We start from the raw sequence: 19,277 nt of genomic DNA on the forward strand, positions 1-19,277 counted from the left end.
CAAGTGTGGCTTGGCCTGAATTTCCAGACACTTTCTTTGCAAACATGAGTAGGCAAGTGGGTATTTCAAAAGTGGGTGCATGGAGCTGCTCGTTGCTTTTCCAAGCTGGCAGCTGTGGCTCCTGAGCTTGAGGCAAAAAGAAGGGCAGAAGCACACTGCAGAGGACAGCGTTCAGCCTTGCAAGAGGGCAGTGGACGTCGGAGGAGCCGACACAGCACAAGAGGCTCGGAATCGGCGCACTCTTCGCCTACGGCCATACCACCCTGAATGCGCCCGATCTCGTCCGATCTCGGAAGCTAAGCAGGGTCGGGCCTGGTTAGTACTTGGATGGGAGACCGCCTGGGAATACCAGGTGCTGTAGGCATTTTGCTACTCTGTGCCCGATAGGCGGCGTTCGTCTTCTCCGTCTTGAACTACATTTTTCCTCCATTCCGCTTTTAATTTTAACAAACACGGCGCGTGAAAAAGGCACAGGGGCAGACAGCAGCCCTCGCTCCAATGCAGAGCCCCGTCAGAGGCGGACACGTTGTCGCCAAACTAACTTGGAGCAGCAGCAGCAGCAGCAGGAGACTGAAGCCAGGGCAGCAGCTTGCCGCTTCGGGTGGGTGGATGCAGCCAGAAAGGGCCACTCGTGTCCCTGGCAAAGCACCTCCAGCGTCTCCCCGTTTTCTCTCCAGTGGACGCGCAAGGCCCCCTACAGCTAGGGGAGGCAAGTGGATGGGCCTCATCTGCATATGTGGGCTCTAGAGGAAGAGTGCACCCTGGGAGACAAGGGGACACCTGGAGCGGGAAGTGCTCACGGGGGAGAAGTGCCTACAAGAGGCAGGAAGGGAGGGAGGCCACATCATGCCTCTCCATAGCCAGGCCTCTGGATGATGGGGCAGAAGCGGCCGTCACCCTAAGCTTCCTAGAAGTCCCAGCTGGGCCCCATGCTACCTAATATCTCGCCTGATCGAGCCTGGTCGAGCACTGGTCGAGCCTTCAGCCAAGGGACACAGGAGCCAAGGGGTCTGGCCTCGAGCCTTCAGCCGAGGGACCCAGGAGCCCAGGGTCTGGCCTCAGTGCTTCCCAAGTCGGCCTTCAGCTGAAGCCTGCCTGGGCTGGGAGCCTCAGCTGCTGTTCCTGGGTGTGCTTCTTTCCTGCATGTGAAGGCCACCAGCGGCGAAGGTTGCCCTCCGCCTTCTAAGGAGTCGAGGAGACCGCAGCAGGAAAATTGTGTGTGTGTTTATTTCTTCTTTTTTTAGAGGTGCTTTCTATTTTTGCAAGGAACTGACGCCTGGATGAGTGCTAGTGTGGCTTGAGGTAAATTCACGGGCAGCTTCTTTGCAAACTTTTGCCAAACCAACTTGGGGCAGCAGTGGGGTAGAGAGTCAGCCTTCTGCTGATGCCTGCCTAGGCGTGGCTGGGCTGGGGGCCTCAGCTGCTGTTACTGGGCCTGCTTCTTTCCTGGACTTGTAGGCCACCAGCCGGAGAAAGTAAGGGCCTCAACCAACATCGCCCTCTGCCTTCCAAAGAGTCGAGGAGTCCCCAGCAGGAAAATTGTGTGTGTGTTTATTTCTTCTTTTTTAGAGATGCTTTCTATTTTTGTAAGGAAACGACGCCTGGGTGAGTGCTAGTGTGGCGTGAGCTAAATTTACAGGCATCTTCTTTGCAAACTTTTGCCAAACCAACTTGGAGCAGCAGTGGGGTAGAGAGTCAGCCTTCTGCTGATGCCTGCCTGGGCTGGGCTGGTCTGGGGGCCTCAGCTGCTGTTACTGGGCCTGCTTCTTTCCTGGACTTGTAGGCCACCAGCCCGAGAAGGTAAGGGCCTCAACCAACATCGCCCTCTGCCTTCCAAAGAGTCGAGGTGTCCCCAGCAGGAAAATTGTGTGTGTGTATTTCTTCTTTTTTTAGAGATGCTTTCTATTTTTGTAAGGAACCGACGCCTGGGTGAGTGCTAGTGTGGCTTGAGGTAAATTTACGGGCAGCTTCTTTGCAAACTTTTGCCAAACCAACTTGGGGCAGCACTGGGGTAGAGAGTCAGCCTTCCGCTGATGCCTGCCTAGGCGTGGCTGGGCTGGGGGCCTCAGTTGCTGTTACTGGGCCTGCTTCTTTCCTGGACTTGTAGGCCGCCAGCCTGAGAAGGTAAGGCCTCAACCAACATCGCCCTCTGCCTTCCAAAGAGTCGAGGAGACCGCAGCAGGAAAATTGTGTGTGTGTTTATTTCTTCTTTTTTTAGAGGTGCTTTCTATTTTTGTAAGGAACTGACGCCTGGGTGAGTGCTAGTGTGGCGTGAGTTAAATTTACAGGCATCTTCTTTGCAAACTTTTGCCAAACCAACTTGGGGCAGCAGTGGGGTAGAGAGTCAGCCTTCTGCTGATGCCTGCCTAGGCGTGGCTGGGCTGGGGGCCTCAGCTGCTGTTACTGGGCCTGCTTCTTTCCTGGACTTGTAGGCCACCAGCCGGAGAAAGTAAGGGCCTCAACCAACATCGCCCTCTGCCTTCCAAAGAGTCGAGGAGTCCCCAGCAGGAAAATTGTGTGTGTGTTTATTTCTTCTTTTTTAGAGATGCTTTCTATTTTTGTAAGGAACCGACGCCTGGGTGAGTGCTAGTGTGGCTTGAGGTAAATTTACGGGCAGCTTCTTTGCAAACTTTTGCCAAAACAACTTGGGGCAGCACTGGGGTAGAGAGTCAGCCTTCCGCTGATGCCTGCCTAGGCGTGGCTGGGCTGGGGGCCTCAGTTGCTGTTACTGGGCCTGCTTCTTTCCTGGACTTGTAGGCCGCCAGCCTGAGAAGGTAAGGCCTCAACCAACATCGCCCTCTGCCTTCCAAAGAGTCGAGGAGACCGCAGCAGGAAAATTGTGTGTGTGTTTATTTCTTCTTTTTTTAGAGGTGCTTTCTATTTTTGTAAGGAACTGACGCCTGGGTGAGTGCTAGTGTGGCTTGAGGTAAATTCACGGGCAGCTTCTTTGCAAACTTTTGCCAAACCAACTTGGGGCAGCAGTGGGGTAGAGAGTCAGCCTTAAGCTGATGCCTGCCTGGGCTGGGCTGGGGGCCTCAGCTGCTGTTACTGGGCCTGCTTCTTTCCTGGACTTGTAGGCCACCAGCCCGAGATGGTAAGGGCCTCAACCAACATCACCCTCTGCCTTCCAAAGCGTCGAGGAGCCCCCAGCAGGAAAATTGTGTGTGTGTTTATTTCCATCTTTCTTTCCGAGTTTTTTTTTAAAGTTTTGTAAGGAACGGATGCTTGGGTGAGTGAGTGCAAGTGTGGCTTGGCCTGAATTTCCAGACACTTTCTTTGCAAACATGAGTAGGCAAGTGGGTATTTCAAAAGTGGGTGCATGGAGCTGCTCGTTGCTTTTCCAAGCTGGCAGCTGTGGCTCCTGAGCTTGAGGCAAAAAGAAGGGCAGAAGCACACTGCAGAGGACAGCGTTCAGCCTTGCAAGAGGGCAGTGGACGTCGGAGGAGCCGACACAGCACAAGAGGCTCGGAATCGGCGCACTCTTCGCCTACGGCCATACCACCCTGAATGCGCCCGATCTCGTCCGATCTCGGAAGCTAAGCAGGGTCGGGCCTGGTTAGTACTTGGATGGGAGACCGCCTGGGAATACCAGGTGCTGTAGGCATTTTGCTACTCTGTGCCCGATAGGCGGCGTTCGTCTTCTCCGTCTTGAACTACATTTTTCCTCCATTCCGCTTTTAATTTTAACAAACACGGCGCGTGAAAAAGGCACAGGGGCAGACAGCAGCCCTCGCTCCAATGCAGAGCCCCGTCAGAGGCGGACACGTTGTCGCCAAACTAACTTGGAGCAGCAGCAGCAGCAGCAGGAGACTGAAGCCAGGGCAGCAGCTTGCCGCCTCGGGTGGGTGGATGCAGCCAGAAAGGGCCACTCGTGTCCCTGGCAAAGCACCTCCAGCGTCTCCCCGTTTTCTCTCCAGTGGACGCGCAAGGCCCCCTACAGCTAGGGGAGGCAAGTGGATGGGCCTCATCTGCATATGTGGGCTCTAGAGGAAGAGTGCACCCTGGGAGACAAGGGGACACCTGGAGCGGGAAGTGCTCACGGGGGAGAAGTGCCTACAAGAGGCAGGAAGGGAGGGAGGCCACATCATGCCTCTCCATAGCCAGGCCTCTGGATGATGGGGCAGAAGCGGCCGTCACCCTAAGCTTCCTAGAAGTCCCAGCTGGGCCCCATGCTACCTAATATCTCGCCTGATCGAGCCTGGTCGAGCACTGGTCGAGCCTTCAGCCAAGGGACACAGGAGCCAAGGGGTCTGGCCTCGAGCCTTCAGCCGAGGGACCCAGGAGCCCAGGGTCTGGCCTCAGTGCTTCCCAAGTCGGCCTTCAGCTGAAGCCTGCCTGGGCTGGGAGCCTCAGCTGCTGTTCCTGGGTGTGCTTCTTTCCTGCATGTGAAGGCCACCAGCGGCGAAGGTTGCCCTCCGCCTTCCAAGGAGTCGAGGGGATAGAAGCAGGAAAATTGTGTGTGTGTTTATTTCTTCTTTTTTTAGAGGTGCTTTCTATTTTTGCAAGGAACTGACGCCTGGATGAGTGCTAGTGTGGCTTGAGGTAAATTCACGGGCAGCTTCTTTGCAAACTTTTGCCAAACCAACTTGGGGCAGCAGTGGGGTAGAGAGTCAGCCTTCTGCTGATGCCTGCCTAGGCGTGGCTGGGCTGGGGGCCTCAGCTGCTGTTACTGGGCCTGCTTCTTTCCTGGACTTGTAGGCCACCAGCCGGAGAAAGTAAGGGCCTCAACCAACATCGCCCTCTGCCTTCCAAAGAGTCGAGGAGTCCCCAGCAGGAAAATTGTGTGTGTGTTTATTTCTTCTTTTTTAGAGATGCTTTCTATTTTTGTAAGGAAACGACGCCTGGGTGAGTGCTAGTGTGGCGTGAGCTAAATTTACAGGCATCTTCTTTGCAAACTTTTGCCAAACCAACTTGGAGCAGCAGTGGGGTAGAGAGTCAGCCTTCTGCTGATGCCTGCCTGGGCTGGGCTGGTCTGGGGGCCTCAGCTGCTGTTACTGGGCCTGCTTCTTTCCTGGACTTGTAGGCCACCAGCCCGAGAAGGTAAGGGCCTCAACCAACATCGCCCTCTGCCTTCCAAAGAGTCGAGGTGTCCCCAGCAGGAAAATTGTGTGTGTGTATTTCTTCTTTTTTTAGAGATGCTTTCTATTTTTGTAAGGAACCGACGCCTGGGTGAGTGCTAGTGTGGCTTGAGGTAAATTTACGGGCAGCTTCTTTGCAAACTTTTGCCAAACCAACTTGGGGCAGCACTGGGGTAGAGAGTCAGCCTTCCGCTGATGCCTGCCTAGGCGTGGCTGGGCTGGGGGCCTCAGTTGCTGTTACTGGGCCTGCTTCTTTCCTGGACTTGTAGGCCGCCAGCCTGAGAAGGTAAGGCCTCAACCAACATCGCCCTCTGCCTTCCAAAGAGTCGAGGAGACCGCAGCAGGAAAATTGTGTGTGTGTTTATTTCTTCTTTTTTTAGAGGTGCTTTCTATTTTTGTAAGGAACTGACGCCTGGGTGAGTGCTAGTGTGGCGTGAGTTAAATTTACAGGCATCTTCTTTGCAAACTTTTGCCAAACCAACTTGGGGCAGCAGTGGGGTAGAGAGTCAGCCTTCTGCTGATGCCTGCCTAGGCGTGGCTGGGCTGGGGGCCTCAGCTGCTGTTACTGGGCCTGCTTCTTTCCTGGACTTGTAGGCCACCAGCCGGAGAAAGTAAGGGCCTCAACCAACATCGCCCTCTGCCTTCCAAAGAGTCGAGGAGTCCCCAGCAGGAAAATTGTGTGTGTGTTTATTTCTTCTTTTTTAGAGATGCTTTCTATTTTTGTAAGGAACCGACGCCTGGGTGAGTGCTAGTGTGGCTTGAGGTAAATTTACGGGCAGCTTCTTTGCAAACTTTTGCCAAAACAACTTGGGGCAGCACTGGGGTAGAGAGTCAGCCTTCCGCTGATGCCTGCCTAGGCGTGGCTGGGCTGGGGGCCTCAGTTGCTGTTACTGGGCCTGCTTCTTTCCTGGACTTGTAGGCCGCCAGCCTGAGAAGGTAAGGCCTCAACCAACATCGCCCTCTGCCTTCCAAAGAGTCGAGGAGACCGCAGCAGGAAAATTGTGTGTGTGTTTATTTCTTCTTTTTTTAGAGGTGCTTTCTATTTTTGTAAGGAACTGACGCCTGGGTGAGTGCTAGTGTGGCTTGAGGTAAATTCACGGGCAGCTTCTTTGCAAACTTTTGCCAAACCAACTTGGGGCAGCAGTGGGGTAGAGAGTCAGCCTTAAGCTGATGCCTGCCTGGGCTGGGCTGGGCTGGGGGCCTCAGCTGCTGTTACTGGGCCTGCTTCTTTCCTGGACTTGTAGGTCACCAGCCCGATATGGTAAGGGCCTCAACCAACATCACCCTCTGCCTTCCAAAGCGTCGAGGAGCCCCCAGCAGGAAAATTGTGTGTGTGTTTATTTCCATCTTTCTTTCCGAGTTTTTTTTTAAAGTTTTGTAAGGAACGGATGCTTGGGTGAGTGAGTGCAAGTGTGGCTTGGCCTGAATTTACAGACACTTTCTTTGCAAACATGAGTAGGCAAGTGGGTATTTCAAAAGTGGGTGCATGGAGCTGCTCGTTGCTTTTCCAAGCTGGCAACTGTGGCTCCTGAGCTTGAGGCAAAAAGAAGGGCAGAAGCACACTGCAGAGGACAGCGTTCAGCCTTGCAAGAGGGCAGTGGACGTCGGAGGAGCCGACACAGCACAAGAGGCTCGGAATCGGCGCACTCTTCGCCTACGGCCATACCACCCTGAATGCGCCCGATCTCGTCCGATCTCGGAAGCTAAGCAGGGTCGGGCCTGGTTAGTACTTGGATGGGAGACCGCCTGGGAATACCAGGTGCTGTAGGCATTTTGCTACTCTGTGCCCGATAGGCGGCGTTCGTCTTCTCCGTCTTGAACTACATTTTTCCTCCATTCCGCTTTTAATTTTAACAAACACGGCGCGTGAAAAAGGCACAGGGGCAGACAGCAGCCCTCGCTCCAATGCAGAGCCCCGTCAGAGGCGGACACGTTGTCGCCAAACTAACTTGGAGCAGCAGCAGCAGCAGCAGGAGACTGAAGCCAGGGCAGCAGCTTGCCGCCTCGGGTGGGTGGATGCAGCCAGAAAGGGCCACTCGTGTCCCTGGCAAAGCACCTCCAGCGTCTCCCCGTTTTCTCTCCAGTGGACGCGCAAGGCCCCCTACAGCTAGGGGAGGCAAGTGGATGGGCCTCATCTGCATATGTGGGCTCTAGAGGAAGAGTGCACCCTGGGAGACAAGGGGACACCTGGAGCGGGAAGTGCTCACGGGGGAGAAGTGCCTACAAGAGGCAGGAAGGGAGGGAGGCCACATCATGCCTCTCCATAGCCAGGCCTCTGGATGATGGGGCAGAAGCGGCCGTCACCCTAAGCTTCCTAGAAGTCCCAGCTGGGCCCCATGCTACCTAATATCTCGCCTGATCGAGCCTGGTCGAGCACTGGTCGAGCCTTCAGCCAAGGGACACAGGAGCCAAGGGGTCTGGCCTCGAGCCTTCAGCCGAGGGACCCAGGAGCCTAGGGTCTGGCCTCAGTGCTTCCCAAGTCGGCCTTCAGCTGAAGCCTGCCTGGGCTGGGAGCCTCAGCTGCTGTTCCTGGGTGTGCTTCTTTCCTGCATGTGAAGGCCACCAGCGGCGAAGGTTGCCCTCCGCCTTCTAAGGAGTCGAGGAGACCGCAGCAGGAAAATTGTGTGTGTGTTTATTTCTTCTTTTTTTAGAGGTGCTTTCTATTTTTGCAAGGAACTGACGCCTGGATGAGTGCTAGTGTGGCTTGAGGTAAATTCACGGGCAGCTTCTTTGCAAACTTTTGCCAAACCAACTTGGGGCAGCAGTGGGGTAGAGAGTCAGCCTTCTGCTGATGCCTGCCTAGGCGTGGCTGGGCTGGGGGCCTCAGCTGCTGTTACTGGGCCTGCTTCTTTCCTGGACTTGTAGGCCACCAGCCGGAGAAAGTAAGGGCCTCAACCAACATCGCCCTCTGCCTTCCAAAGAGTCGAGGAGTCCCCAGCAGGAAAATTGTGTGTGTGTTTATTTCTTCTTTTTTAGAGATGCTTTCTATTTTTGTAAGGAAACGACGCCTGGGTGAGTGCTAGTGTGGCGTGAGCTAAATTTACAGGCATCTTCTTTGCAAACTTTTGCCAAACCAACTTGGAGCAGCAGTGGGGTAGAGAGTCAGCCTTCTGCTGATGCCTGCCTGGGCTGGGCTGGTCTGGGGGCCTCAGCTGCTGTTACTGGGCCTGCTTCTTTCCTGGACTTGTAGGCCACCAGCCCGAGAAGGTAAGGGCCTCAACCAACATCGCCCTCTGCCTTCCAAAGAGTCGAGGTGTCCCCAGCAGGAAAATTGTGTGTGTGTATTTCTTCTTTTTTTAGAGATGCTTTCTATTTTTGTAAGGAACCGACGCCTGGGTGAGTGCTAGTGTGGCTTGAGGTAAATTTACGGGCAGCTTCTTTGCAAACTTTTGCCAAACCAACTTGGGGCAGCACTGGGGTAGAGAGTCAGCCTTCCGCTGATGCCTGCCTAGGCGTGGCTGGGCTGGGGGCCTCAGTTGCTGTTACTGGGCCTGCTTCTTTCCTGGACTTGTAGGCCGCCAGCCTGAGAAGGTAAGGCCTCAACCAACATCGCCCTCTGCCTTCCAAAGAGTCGAGGAGACCGCAGCAGGAAAATTGTGTGTGTGTTTATTTCTTCTTTTTTTAGAGGTGCTTTCTATTTTTGTAAGGAACTGACGCCTGGGTGAGTGCTAGTGTGGCGTGAGTTAAATTTACAGGCATCTTCTTTGCAAACTTTTGCCAAACCAACTTGGGGCAGCAGTGGGGTAGAGAGTCAGCCTTCTGCTGATGCCTGCCTAGGCGTGGCTGGGCTGGGGGCCTCAGCTGCTGTTACTGGGCCTGCTTCTTTCCTGGACTTGTAGGCCACCAGCCGGAGAAAGTAAGGGCCTCAACCAACATCGCCCTCTGCCTTCCAAAGAGTCGAGGAGTCCCCAGCAGGAAAATTGTGTGTGTGTTTATTTCTTCTTTTTTAGAGATGCTTTCTATTTTTGTAAGGAACCGACGCCTGGGTGAGTGCTAGTGTGGCTTGAGGTAAATTTACGGGCAGCTTCTTTGCAAACTTTTGCCAAAACAACTTGGGGCAGCACTGGGGTAGAGAGTCAGCCTTCCGCTGATGCCTGCCTAGGCGTGGCTGGGCTGGGGGCCTCAGTTGCTGTTACTGGGCCTGCTTCTTTCCTGGACTTGTAGGCCGCCAGCCTGAGAAGGTAAGGCCTCAACCAACATCGCCCTCTGCCTTCCAAAGAGTCGAGGAGACCGCAGCAGGAAAATTGTGTGTGTGTTTATTTCTTCTTTTTTTAGAGGTGCTTTCTATTTTTGTAAGGAACTGACGCCTGGGTGAGTGCTAGTGTGGCTTGAGGTAAATTCACGGGCAGCTTCTTTGCAAACTTTTGCCAAACCAACTTGGGGCAGCAGTGGGGTAGAGAGTCAGCCTTAAGCTGATGCCTGCCTGGGCTGGGCTGGGGGCCTCAGCTGCTGTTACTGGGCCTGCTTCTTTCCTGGACTTGTAGGCCACCAGCCCGAGATGGTAAGGGCCTCAACCAACATCACCCTCTGCCTTCCAAAGCGTCGAGGAGCCCCCAGCAGGAAAATTGTGTGTGTGTTTATTTCCATCTTTCTTTCCGAGTTTTTTTTTAAAGTTTTGTAAGGAACGGATGCTTGGGTGAGTGAGTGCAAGTGTGGCTTGGCCTGAATTTACAGACACTTTCTTTGCAAACATGAGTAGGCAAGTGGGTATTTCAAAAGTGGGTGCATGGAGCTGCTCGTTGCTTTTCCAAGCTGGCAGCTGTGGCTCCTGAGCTTGAGGCAAAAAGAAGGGCAGAAGCACACTGCAGAGGACAGCGTTCAGCCTTGCAAGAGGGCAGTGGACGTCGGAGGAGCCGACACAGCACAAGAGGCTCGGAATCGGCGCACTCTTCGCCTACGGCCATACCACCCTGAATGCGCCCGATCTCGTCCGATCTCGGAAGCTAAGCAGGGTCGGGCCTGGTTAGTACTTGGATGGGAGACCGCCTGGGAATACCAGGTGCTGTAGGCATTTTGCTACTCTGTGCCCGATAGGCGGCGTTCGTCTTCTCCGTCTTGAACTACATTTTTCCTCCATTCCGCTTTTAATTTTAACAAACACGGCGCGTGAAAAAGGCACAGGGGCAGACAGCAGCCCTCGCTCCAATGCAGAGCCCCGTCAGAGGCGGACACGTTGTCGCCAAACTAACTTGGAGCAGCAGCAGCAGCAGCAGGAGACTGAAGCCAGGGCAGCAGCTTGCCGCCTCGGGTGGGTGGATGCAGCCAGAAAGGGCCACTCGTGTCCCTGGCAAAGCACCTCCAGCGTCTCCCCGTTTTCTCTCCAGTGGACGCGCAAGGCCCCCTACAGCTAGGGGAGGCAAGTGGATGGGCCTCATCTGCATATGTGGGCTCTAGAGGAAGAGTGCACCCTGGGAGACAAGGGGACACCTGGAGCGGGAAGTGCTCACGGGGGAGAAGTGCCTACAAGAGGCAGGAAGGGAGGGAGGCCACATCATGCCTCTCCATAGCCAGGCCTCTGGATGATGGGGCAGAAGCGGCCGTCACCCTAAGCTTCCTAGAAGTCCCAGCTGGGCCCCATGCTACCTAATATCTCGCCTGATCGAGCCTGGTCGAGCACTGGTCGAGCCTTCAGCCAAGGGACACAGGAGCCAAGGGGTCTGGCCTCGAGCCTTCAGCCGAGGGACCCAGGAGCCCAGGGTCTGGCCTCAGTGCTTCCCAAGTCGGCCTTCAGCTGAAGCCTGCCTGGGCTGGGAGCCTCAGCTGCTGTTCCTGGGTGTGCTTCTTTCCTGCATGTGAAGGCCACCAGCGGCGAAGGTTGCCCTCCGCCTTCCAAGGAGTCGAGGGGATAGAAGCAGGAAAATTGTGTGTGTGTTTATTTCTTCTTTTTTTAGAGGTGCTTTCTATTTTTGCAAGGAACTGACGCCTGGATGAGTGCTAGTGTGGCTTGAGGTAAATTCACGGGCAGCTTCTTTGCAAACTTTTGCCAAACCAACTTGGGGCAGCAGTGGGGTAGAGAGTCAGCCTTCTGCTGATGCCTGCCTAGGCGTGGCTGGGCTGGGGGCCTCAGCTGCTGTTACTGGGCCTGCTTCTTTCCTGGACTTGTAGGCCACCAGCCGGAGAAAGTAAGGGCCTCAACCAACATCGCCCTCTGCCTTCCAAAGAGTCGAGGAGTCCCCAGCAGGAAAATTGTGTGTGTGTTTATTTCTTCTTTTTTAGAGATGCTTTCTATTTTTGTAAGGAAACGACGCCTGGGTGAGTGCTAGTGTGGCGTGAGCTAAATTTACAGGCATCTTCTTTGCAAACTTTTGCCAAACCAACTTGGAGCAGCAGTGGGGTAGAGAGTCAGCCTTCTGCTGATGCCTGCCTGGGCTGGGCTGGTCTGGGGGCCTCAGCTGCTGTTACTGGGCCTGCTTCTTTCCTGGACTTGTAGGCCACCAGCCCGAGAAGGTAAGGGCCTCAACCAACATCGCCCTCTGCCTTCCAAAGAGTCGAGGTGTCCCCAGCAGGAAAATTGTGTGTGTGTATTTCTTCTTTTTTTAGAGATGCTTTCTATTTTTGTAAGGAACCGACGCCTGGGTGAGTGCTAGTGTGGCTTGAGGTAAATTTACGGGCAGCTTCTTTGCAAACTTTTGCCAAACCAACTTGGGGCAGCACTGGGGTAGAGAGTCAGCCTTCCGCTGATGCCTGCCTAGGCGTGGCTGGGCTGGGGGCCTCAGTTGCTGTTACTGGGCCTGCTTCTTTCCTGGACTTGTAGGCCGCCAGCCTGAGAAGGTAAGGCCTCAACCAACATCGCCCTCTGCCTTCCAAAGAGTCGAGGAGACCGCAGCAGGAAAATTGTGTGTGTGTTTATTTCTTCTTTTTTTAGAGGTGCTTTCTATTTTTGTAAGGAACTGACGCCTGGGTGAGTGCTAGTGTGGCGTGAGTTAAATTTACAGGCATCTTCTTTGCAAACTTTTGCCAAACCAACTTGGGGCAGCAGTGGGGTAGAGAGTCAGCCTTCTGCTGATGCCTGCCTAGGCGTGGCTGGGCTGGGGGCCTCAGCTGCTGTTACTGGGCCTGCTTCTTTCCTGGACTTGTAGGCCACCAGCCGGAGAAAGTAAGGGCCTCAACCAACATCGCCCTCTGCCTTCCAAAGAGTCGAGGAGTCCCCAGCAGGAAAATTGTGTGTGTGTTTATTTCTTCTTTTTTAGAGATGCTTTCTATTTTTGTAAGGAACCGACGCCTGGGTGAGTGCTAGTGTGGCTTGAGGTAAATTTACGGGCAGCTTCTTTGCAAACTTTTGCCAAAACAACTTGGGGCAGCACTGGGGTAGAGAGTCAGCCTTCCGCTGATGCCTGCCTAGGCGTGGCTGGGCTGGGGGCCTCAGTTGCTGTTACTGGGCCTGCTTCTTTCCTGGACTTGTAGGCCGCCAGCCTGAGAAGGTAAGGCCTCAACCAACATCGCCCTCTGCCTTCCAAAGAGTCGAGGAGACCGCAGCAGGAAAATTGTGTGTGTGTTTATTTCTTCTTTTTTTAGAGGTGCTTTCTATTTTTGTAAGGAACTGACGCCTGGGTGAGTGCTAGTGTGGCTTGAGGTAAATTCACGGGCAGCTTCTTTGCAAACTTTTGCCAAACCAACTTGGGGCAGCAGTGGGGTAGAGAGTCAGCCTTAAGCTGATGCCTGCCTGGGCTGGGCTGGGCTGGGGGCCTCAGCTGCTGTTACTGGGCCTGCTTCTTTCCTGGACTTGTAGGTCACCAGCCCGATATGGTAAGGGCCTCAACCAACATCACCCTCTGCCTTCCAAAGCGTCGAGGAGCCCCCAGCAGGAAAATTGTGTGTGTGTTTATTTCCATCTTTCTTTCCGAGTTTTTTTTTAAAGTTTTGTAAGGAACGGATGCTTGGGTGAGTGAGTGCAAGTGTGGCTTGGCCTGAATTTACAGACACTTTCTTTGCAAACATGAGTAGGCAAGTGGGTATTTCAAAAGTGGGTGCATGGAGCTGCTCGTTGCTTTTCCAAGCTGGCAGCTGTGGCTCCTGAGCTTGAGGCAAAAAGAAGGGCAGAAGCACACTGCAGAGGACAGCGTTCAGCCTTGCAAGAGGGCAGTGGACGTCGGAGGAGCCGACACAGCACAAGAGGCTCGGAATCGGCGCACTCTTCGCCTACGGCCATACCACCCTGAATGCGCCCGATCTCGTCCGATCTCGGAAGCTAAGCAGGGTCGGGCCTGGTTAGTACTTGGATGGGAGACCGCCTGGGAATACCAGGTGCTGTAGGCATTTTGCTACTCTGTGCCCGATAGGCGGCGTTCGTCTTCTCCGTCTTGAACTACATTTTTCCTCCATTCCGCTTTTAATTTTAACAAACACGGCGCGTGAAAAAGGCACAGGGGCAGACAGCAGCCCTCGCTCCAATGCAGAGCCCCGTCAGAGGCGGACACGTTGTCGCCAAACTAACTTGGAGCAGCAGCAGCAGCAGCAGGAGACTGAAGCCAGGGCAGCAGCTTGCCGCCTCGGGTGGGTGGATGCAGCCAGAAAGGGCCACTCGTGTCCCTGGCAAAGCACCTCCAGCGTCTCCCCGTTTTCTCTCCAGTGGACGCGCAAGGCCCCCTACAGCTAGGGGAGGCAAGTGGATGGGCCTCATCTGCATATGTGGGCTCTAGAGGAAGAGTGCACCCTGGGAGACAAGGGGACACCTGGAGCGGGAAGTGCTCACGGGGGAGAAGTGCCTACAAGAGGCAGGAAGGGAGGGAGGCCACATCATGCCTCTCCATAGCCAGGCCTCTGGATGATGGGGCAGAAGCGGCCGTCACCCTAAGCTTCCTAGAAGTCCCAGCTGGGCCCCATGCTACCTAATATCTCGCCTGATCGAGCCTGGTCGAGCACTGGTCGAGCCTTCAGCCAAGGGACACAGGAGCCAAGGGGTCTGGCCTCGAGCCTTCAGCCGAGGGACCCAGGAGCCCAGGGTCTGGCCTCAGTGCTTCCCAAGTCGGCCTTCAGCTGAAGCCTGCCTGGGCTGGGAGCCTCAGCTGCTGTTCCTGGGTGTGCTTCTTTCCTGCATGTGAAGGCCACCAGCGGCGAAGGTTGCCCTCCGCCTTCTAAGGAGTCGAGGAGACCGCAGCAGGAAAATTGTGTGTGTGTTTATTTCTTCTTTTTTTAGAGGTGCTTTCTATTTTTGCAAGGAACTGACGCCTGGATGAGTGCTAGTGTGGCTTGAGGTAAATTCACGGGCAGCTTCTTTGCAAACTTTTGCCAAACCAACTTGGGGCAGCAGTGGGGTAGAGAGTCAGCCTTCTGCTGATGCCTGCCTAGGCGTGGCTGGGCTGGGGGCCTCAGCTGCTGTTACTGGGCCTGCTTCTTTCCTGGACTTGTAGGCCACCAGCCGGAGAAAGTAAGGGCCTCAACCAACATCGCCCTCTGCCTTCCAAAGAGTCGAGGAGTCCCCAGCAGGAAAATTGTGTGTGTGTTTATTTCTTCTTTTTTAGAGATGCTTTCTATTTTTGTAAGGAAACGACGCCTGGGTGAGTGCTAGTGTGGCGTGAGCTAAATTTACAGGCATCTTCTTTGCAAACTTTTGCCAAACCAACTTGGAGCAGCAGTGGGGTAGAGAGTCAGCCTTCTGCTGATGCCTGCCTGGGCTGGGCTGGTCTGGGGGCCTCAGCTGCTGTTACTGGGCCTGCTTCTTTCCTGGACTTGTAGGCCACCAGCCCGAGAAGGTAAGGGCCTCAACCAACATCGCCCTCTGCCTTCCAAAGAGTCGAGGTGTCCCCAGCAGGAAAATTGTGTGTGTGTATTTCTTCTTTTTTTAGAGATGCTTTCTATTTTTGTAAGGAACCGACGCCTGGGTGAGTGCTAGTGTGGCTTGAGGTAAATTTACGGGCAGCTTCTTTGCAAACTTTTGCCAAACCAACTTGGGGCAGCACTGGGGTAGAGAGTCAGCCTTCCGCTGATGCCTGCCTAGGCGTGGCTGGGCTGGGGGCCTCAGTTGCTGTTACTGGGCCTGCTTCTTTCCTGGACTTGTAGGCCGCCAGCCTGAGAAGGTAAGGCCTCAACCAACATCGCCCTCTGCCTTCCAAAGAGTCGAGGAGACCGCAGCAGGAAAATTGTGTGTGTGTTTATTTCTTCTTTTTTTAGAGGTGCTTTCTATTTTTGTAAGGAACTGACGCCTGGGTGAGTGCTAGTGTGGCGTGAGTTAAATTTACAGGCATCTTCTTTGCAAACTTTTGCCAAACCAACTTGGGGCAGCAGTGGGGTAGAGAGTCAGCCTTCTGCTGATGCCTGCCTAGGCGTGGCTGGGCTGGGGGCCTCAGCTGCTGTTACTGGGCCTGCTTCTTTCCTGGACTTGTAGGCCACCAGCCGGAGAAAGTAAGGGCCTCAACCAACATCGCCCTCTGCCTTCCAAAGAGTCGAGGAGTCCCCAGCAGGAAAATTGTGTGTGTGTTTATTTCTTCTTTTTTAGAGATGCTTTCTATTTTTGTAAGGAACCGACGCCTGGGTGAGTGCTAGTGTGGCTTGAGGTAAATTTACGGGCAGCTTCTTTGCAAACTTTTGCCAAAACAACTTGGGGCAGCACTGGGGTAGAGAGTCAGCCTTCCGCTGATGCCTGCCTAGGCGTGGCTGGGCTGGGGGCCTCAGTTGCTGTTACTGGGCCTGCTTCTTTCCTGGACTTGTAGGCCGCCAGCCTGAGAAGGTAAGGCCTCAACCAACATCGCCCTCTGCCTTCCAAAGAGTCGAGGAGACCGCAGCAGGAAAATTGTGTGTGTGTTTATTTCTTCTTTTTTTAGAGGTGCTTTCTATTTTTGTAAGGAACTGACGCCTGGGTGAGTGCTAGTGTGGCTTGAGGTAAATTCACGGGCAGCTTCTTTGCAAACTTTTGCCAAACCAACTTGGGGCAGCAGTGGGGTAGAGAGTCAGCCTTAAGCTGATGCCTGCCTGGGCTGGGCTGGGGGCCTCAGCTGCTGTTACTGGGCCTGCTTCTTTCCTGGACTTGGAGGCCACCAGCCCGAGATGGTAAGGGCCTCAACCAACATCACCCTCTGCCTTCCAAAGCGTCGAGGAGCCCCCAGCAGGAAAATTGTGTGTGTGTTTATTTCCATCTTTCTTTCCGAGTTTTTTTTTAAAGTTTTGTAAGGAACGGATGCTTGGGTGAGTGAGTGCAAGTGTGGCTTGGCCTGAATTTCCAGACACTTTCTTTGCAAACATGAGTAGGCAAGTGGGTATTTCAAAAGTGGGTGCATGGAGCTGCTCGTTGCTTTTCCAAGCTGGCAGCTGTGGCTCCTGAGCTTGAGGCAAAAAGAAGGGCAGAAGCACACTGCAGAGGACAGCGTTCAGCCTTGCAAGAGGGCAGTGGACGTCGGAGGAGCCGACACAGCACAAGAGGCTCGGAATCGGCGCACTCTTCGCCTACGGCCATACCACCCTGAATGCGCCCGATCTCGTCCGATCTCGGAAGCTAAGCAGGGTCGGGCCTGGTTAGTACTTGGATGGGAGACCGCCTGGGAATACCAGGTGCTGTAGGCATTTTGCTACTCTGTGCCCGATAGGCGGCGTTCGTCTTCTCCGTCTTGAACTACATTTTTCCTCCATTCCGCTTTTAATTTTAACAAACACGGCGCGTGAAAAAGGCACAGGGGCAGACAGCAGCCCTCGCTCCAATGCAGAGCCCCGTCAGAGGCGGACACGTTGTCGCCAAACTAACTTGGAGCAGCAGCAGCAGCAGCAGGAGACTGAAGCCAGGGCAGCAGCTTGCCGCCTCGGGTGGGTGGATGCAGCCAGAAAGGGCCACTCGTGTCCCTGGCAAAGCACCTCCAGCGTCTCCCCGTTTTCTCTCCAGTGGACGCGCAAGGCCCCCTACAGCTAGGGGAGGCAAGTGGATGGGCCTCATCTGCATATGTGGGCTCTAGAGGAAGAGTGCACCCTGGGAGACAAGGGGACACCTGGAGCGGGAAGTGCTCACGGGGGAGAAGTGCCTACAAGAGGCAGGAAGGGAGGGAGGCCACATCATGCCTCTCCATAGCCAGGCCTCTGGATGATGGGGCAGAAGCGGCCGTCACCCTAAGCTTCCTGGAAGTCCCAGCTGGGCCCCATGCTACCTAATATCTCGCCTGATCGAGCCTGGTCGAGCACTGGTCGAGCCTTCAGCCAAGGGACACAGGAGCCAAGGGGTCTGGCCTCGAGCCTTCAGCCGAGGGACCCAGGAGCCCAGGGTCTGGCCTCAGTGCTTCCCAAGTCGGCCTTCAGCTGAAGCCTGCCTGGGCTGGGAGCCTCAGCTGCTGTTCCTGGGTGTGCTTCTTTCCTGCATGTGAAGGCCACCAGCGGCGAAGGTTGCCCTCCGCCTTCTAAGGAGTCGAGGAGACCGCAGCAGGAAAATTGTGTGTGTGTTTATTTCTTCTTTTTTTAGAGGTGCTTTCTATTTTTGCAAGGAACTGACGCCTGGATGAGTGCTAGTGTGGCTTGAGGTAAATTCACGGGCAGCTTCTTTGCAAACTTTTGCCAAACCAACTTGGGGCAGCAGTGGGGTAGAGAGTCAGCCTTCCGCTGATGCCTGCCTAGGCGTGGCTGGGCTGGGGGCCTCAGCTGCTGTTACTGGGCCTGCTTCTTTCCTGGACTTGTAGGCCACCAGCCGGAGAAAGTAAGGGCCTCAACCAACATCGCCCTCTGCCTTCCAAAGAGTCGAGGAGTCCCCAGCAGGAAAATTGTGTGTGTGTTTATTTCTTCTTTTTTAGAGATGCTTTCTATTTTTGTAAGGAAACGACGCCTGGGTGAGTGCTAGTGTGGCGTGAGCTAAATTTACAGGCATCTTCTTTGCAAACTTTTGCCAAACCAACTTGGAGCAGCAGTGGGGTAGAGAGTCAGCCTTCTGCTGATGCCTGCCTGGGCTGGGCTGGTCTGGGGGCCTCAGCTGCTGTTACTGGGCCTGCTTCTTTCCTGGACTTGTAGGCCACCAGCCCGAGAAGGTAAGGGCCTCAACCAACATCGCCCTCTGCCTTCCAAAGAGTCGAGGTGTCCCCAGCAGGAAAATTGTGTGTGTGTATTTCTTCTTTTTTTAGAGATGCTTTCTATTTTTGTAAGGAACCGACGCCTGGGTGAGTGCTAGTGTGGCTTGAGGTAAATTTACGGGCAGCTTCTTTGCAAACTTTTGCCAAACCAACTTGGGGCAGCACTGGGGTAGAGAGTCAGCCTTCCGCTGATGCCTGCCTAGGCGTGGCTGGGCTGGGGGCCTCAGTTGCTGTTACTGGGCCTGCTTCTTTCCTGGACTTGTAGGCCGCCAGCCTGAGAAGGTAAGGCCTCAACCAACATCGCCCTCTGCCTTCCAAAGAGTCGAGGAGACCGCAGCAGGAAAATTGTGTGTGTGTTTATTTCTTCTTTTTTTAGAGGTGCTTTCTATTTTTGTAAGGAACTGACGCCTGGGTGAGTGCTAGTGTGGCGTGAGTTAAATTTACAGGCATCTTCTTTGCAAACTTTTGCCAAACCAACTTGGGGCAGCAGTGGGGTAGAGAGTCAGCCTTCTGCTGATGCCTGCCTAGGCGTGGCTGGGCTGGGGGCCTCAGCTGCTGTTACTGGGCCTGCTTCTTTCCTGGACTTGTAGGCCACCAGCCGGAGAAAGTAAGGGCCTCAACCAACATCGCCCTCTGCCTTCCAAAGAGTCGAGGAGTCCCCAGCAGGAAAATTGTGTGTGTGTTTATTTCTTCTTTTTTAGAGATGCTTTCTATTTTTGTAAGGAACCGACGCCTGGGTGAGTGCTAGTGTGGCTTGAGGTAAATTTACGGGCAGCTTCTTTGCAAACTTTTGCCAAAACAACTTGGGGCAGCACTGGGGTAGAGAGTCAGCCTTCCGCTGATGCCTGCCTAGGCGTGGCTGGGCTGGGGGCCTCAGTTGCTGTTACTGGGCCTGCTTCTTTCCTGGACTTGTAGGCCGCCAGCCTGAGAAGGTAAGGCCTCAACCAACATCGCCCTCTGCCTTCCAAAGAGTCGAGGAGACCGCAGCAGGAAAATTGTGTGTGTGTTTATTTCTTCTTTTTTTAGAGGTGCTTTCTATTTTTGTAAGGAACTGACGCCTGGGTGAGTGCTAGTGTGGCTTGAGGTAAATTCACGGGCAGCTTCTTTGCAAACTTTTGCCAAACCAACTTGGGGCAGCAGTGGGGTAGAGAGTCAGCCTTAAGCTGATGCCTGCCTGGGCTGGGCTGGGGGCCTCAGCTGCTGTTACTGGGCCTGCTTCTTTCCT

At 54.4% G+C, this 19,277-nt stretch overlaps 6 non-coding genes across 6 annotated transcripts; all 6 read left to right on the forward strand.

Annotated features, from left to right (window-relative positions):
• The first annotated feature begins 245 nt into the window (after positions 1-245).
• On the forward strand, positions 246-364 carry LOC138558410 (5S ribosomal RNA). The gene has a single exon (XR_011298560.1). It is a non-coding gene; the product is annotated as a 5S ribosomal RNA (ribosomal RNA).
• Positions 365-3,485: 3,121 nt separating this feature from the next.
• On the forward strand, positions 3,486-3,604 carry LOC138558421 (5S ribosomal RNA). The gene has a single exon (XR_011298571.1). It is a non-coding gene; the product is annotated as a 5S ribosomal RNA (ribosomal RNA).
• A 3,126-nt stretch (positions 3,605-6,730) lies between these two features.
• On the forward strand, positions 6,731-6,849 carry LOC138558433 (5S ribosomal RNA). Its single transcript, XR_011298582.1, has one exon. It is a non-coding gene; the product is annotated as a 5S ribosomal RNA (ribosomal RNA).
• A 3,121-nt stretch (positions 6,850-9,970) lies between these two features.
• LOC138558444 (5S ribosomal RNA) lies at positions 9,971-10,089 on the forward strand. The gene has a single exon (XR_011298593.1). It is a non-coding gene; the product is annotated as a 5S ribosomal RNA (ribosomal RNA).
• A 3,126-nt stretch (positions 10,090-13,215) lies between these two features.
• LOC138558456 (5S ribosomal RNA) lies at positions 13,216-13,334 on the forward strand. The gene has a single exon (XR_011298604.1). It is a non-coding gene; the product is annotated as a 5S ribosomal RNA (ribosomal RNA).
• A 3,121-nt stretch (positions 13,335-16,455) lies between these two features.
• On the forward strand, positions 16,456-16,574 carry LOC138558467 (5S ribosomal RNA). The gene has a single exon (XR_011298615.1). It is a non-coding gene; the product is annotated as a 5S ribosomal RNA (ribosomal RNA).
• The last annotated feature ends 2,703 nt before the right edge of the window (positions 16,575-19,277 follow it).

This window comes from Ambystoma mexicanum, unplaced genomic scaffold (assembly GCF_040938575.1).
Source record: "Ambystoma mexicanum isolate Mex_15411 unplaced genomic scaffold, UKY_AmexF1_1 Mex_scaf34, whole genome shotgun sequence".
Lineage (NCBI taxonomy): Eukaryota > Metazoa > Chordata > Amphibia > Caudata > Ambystomatidae > Ambystoma > Ambystoma mexicanum.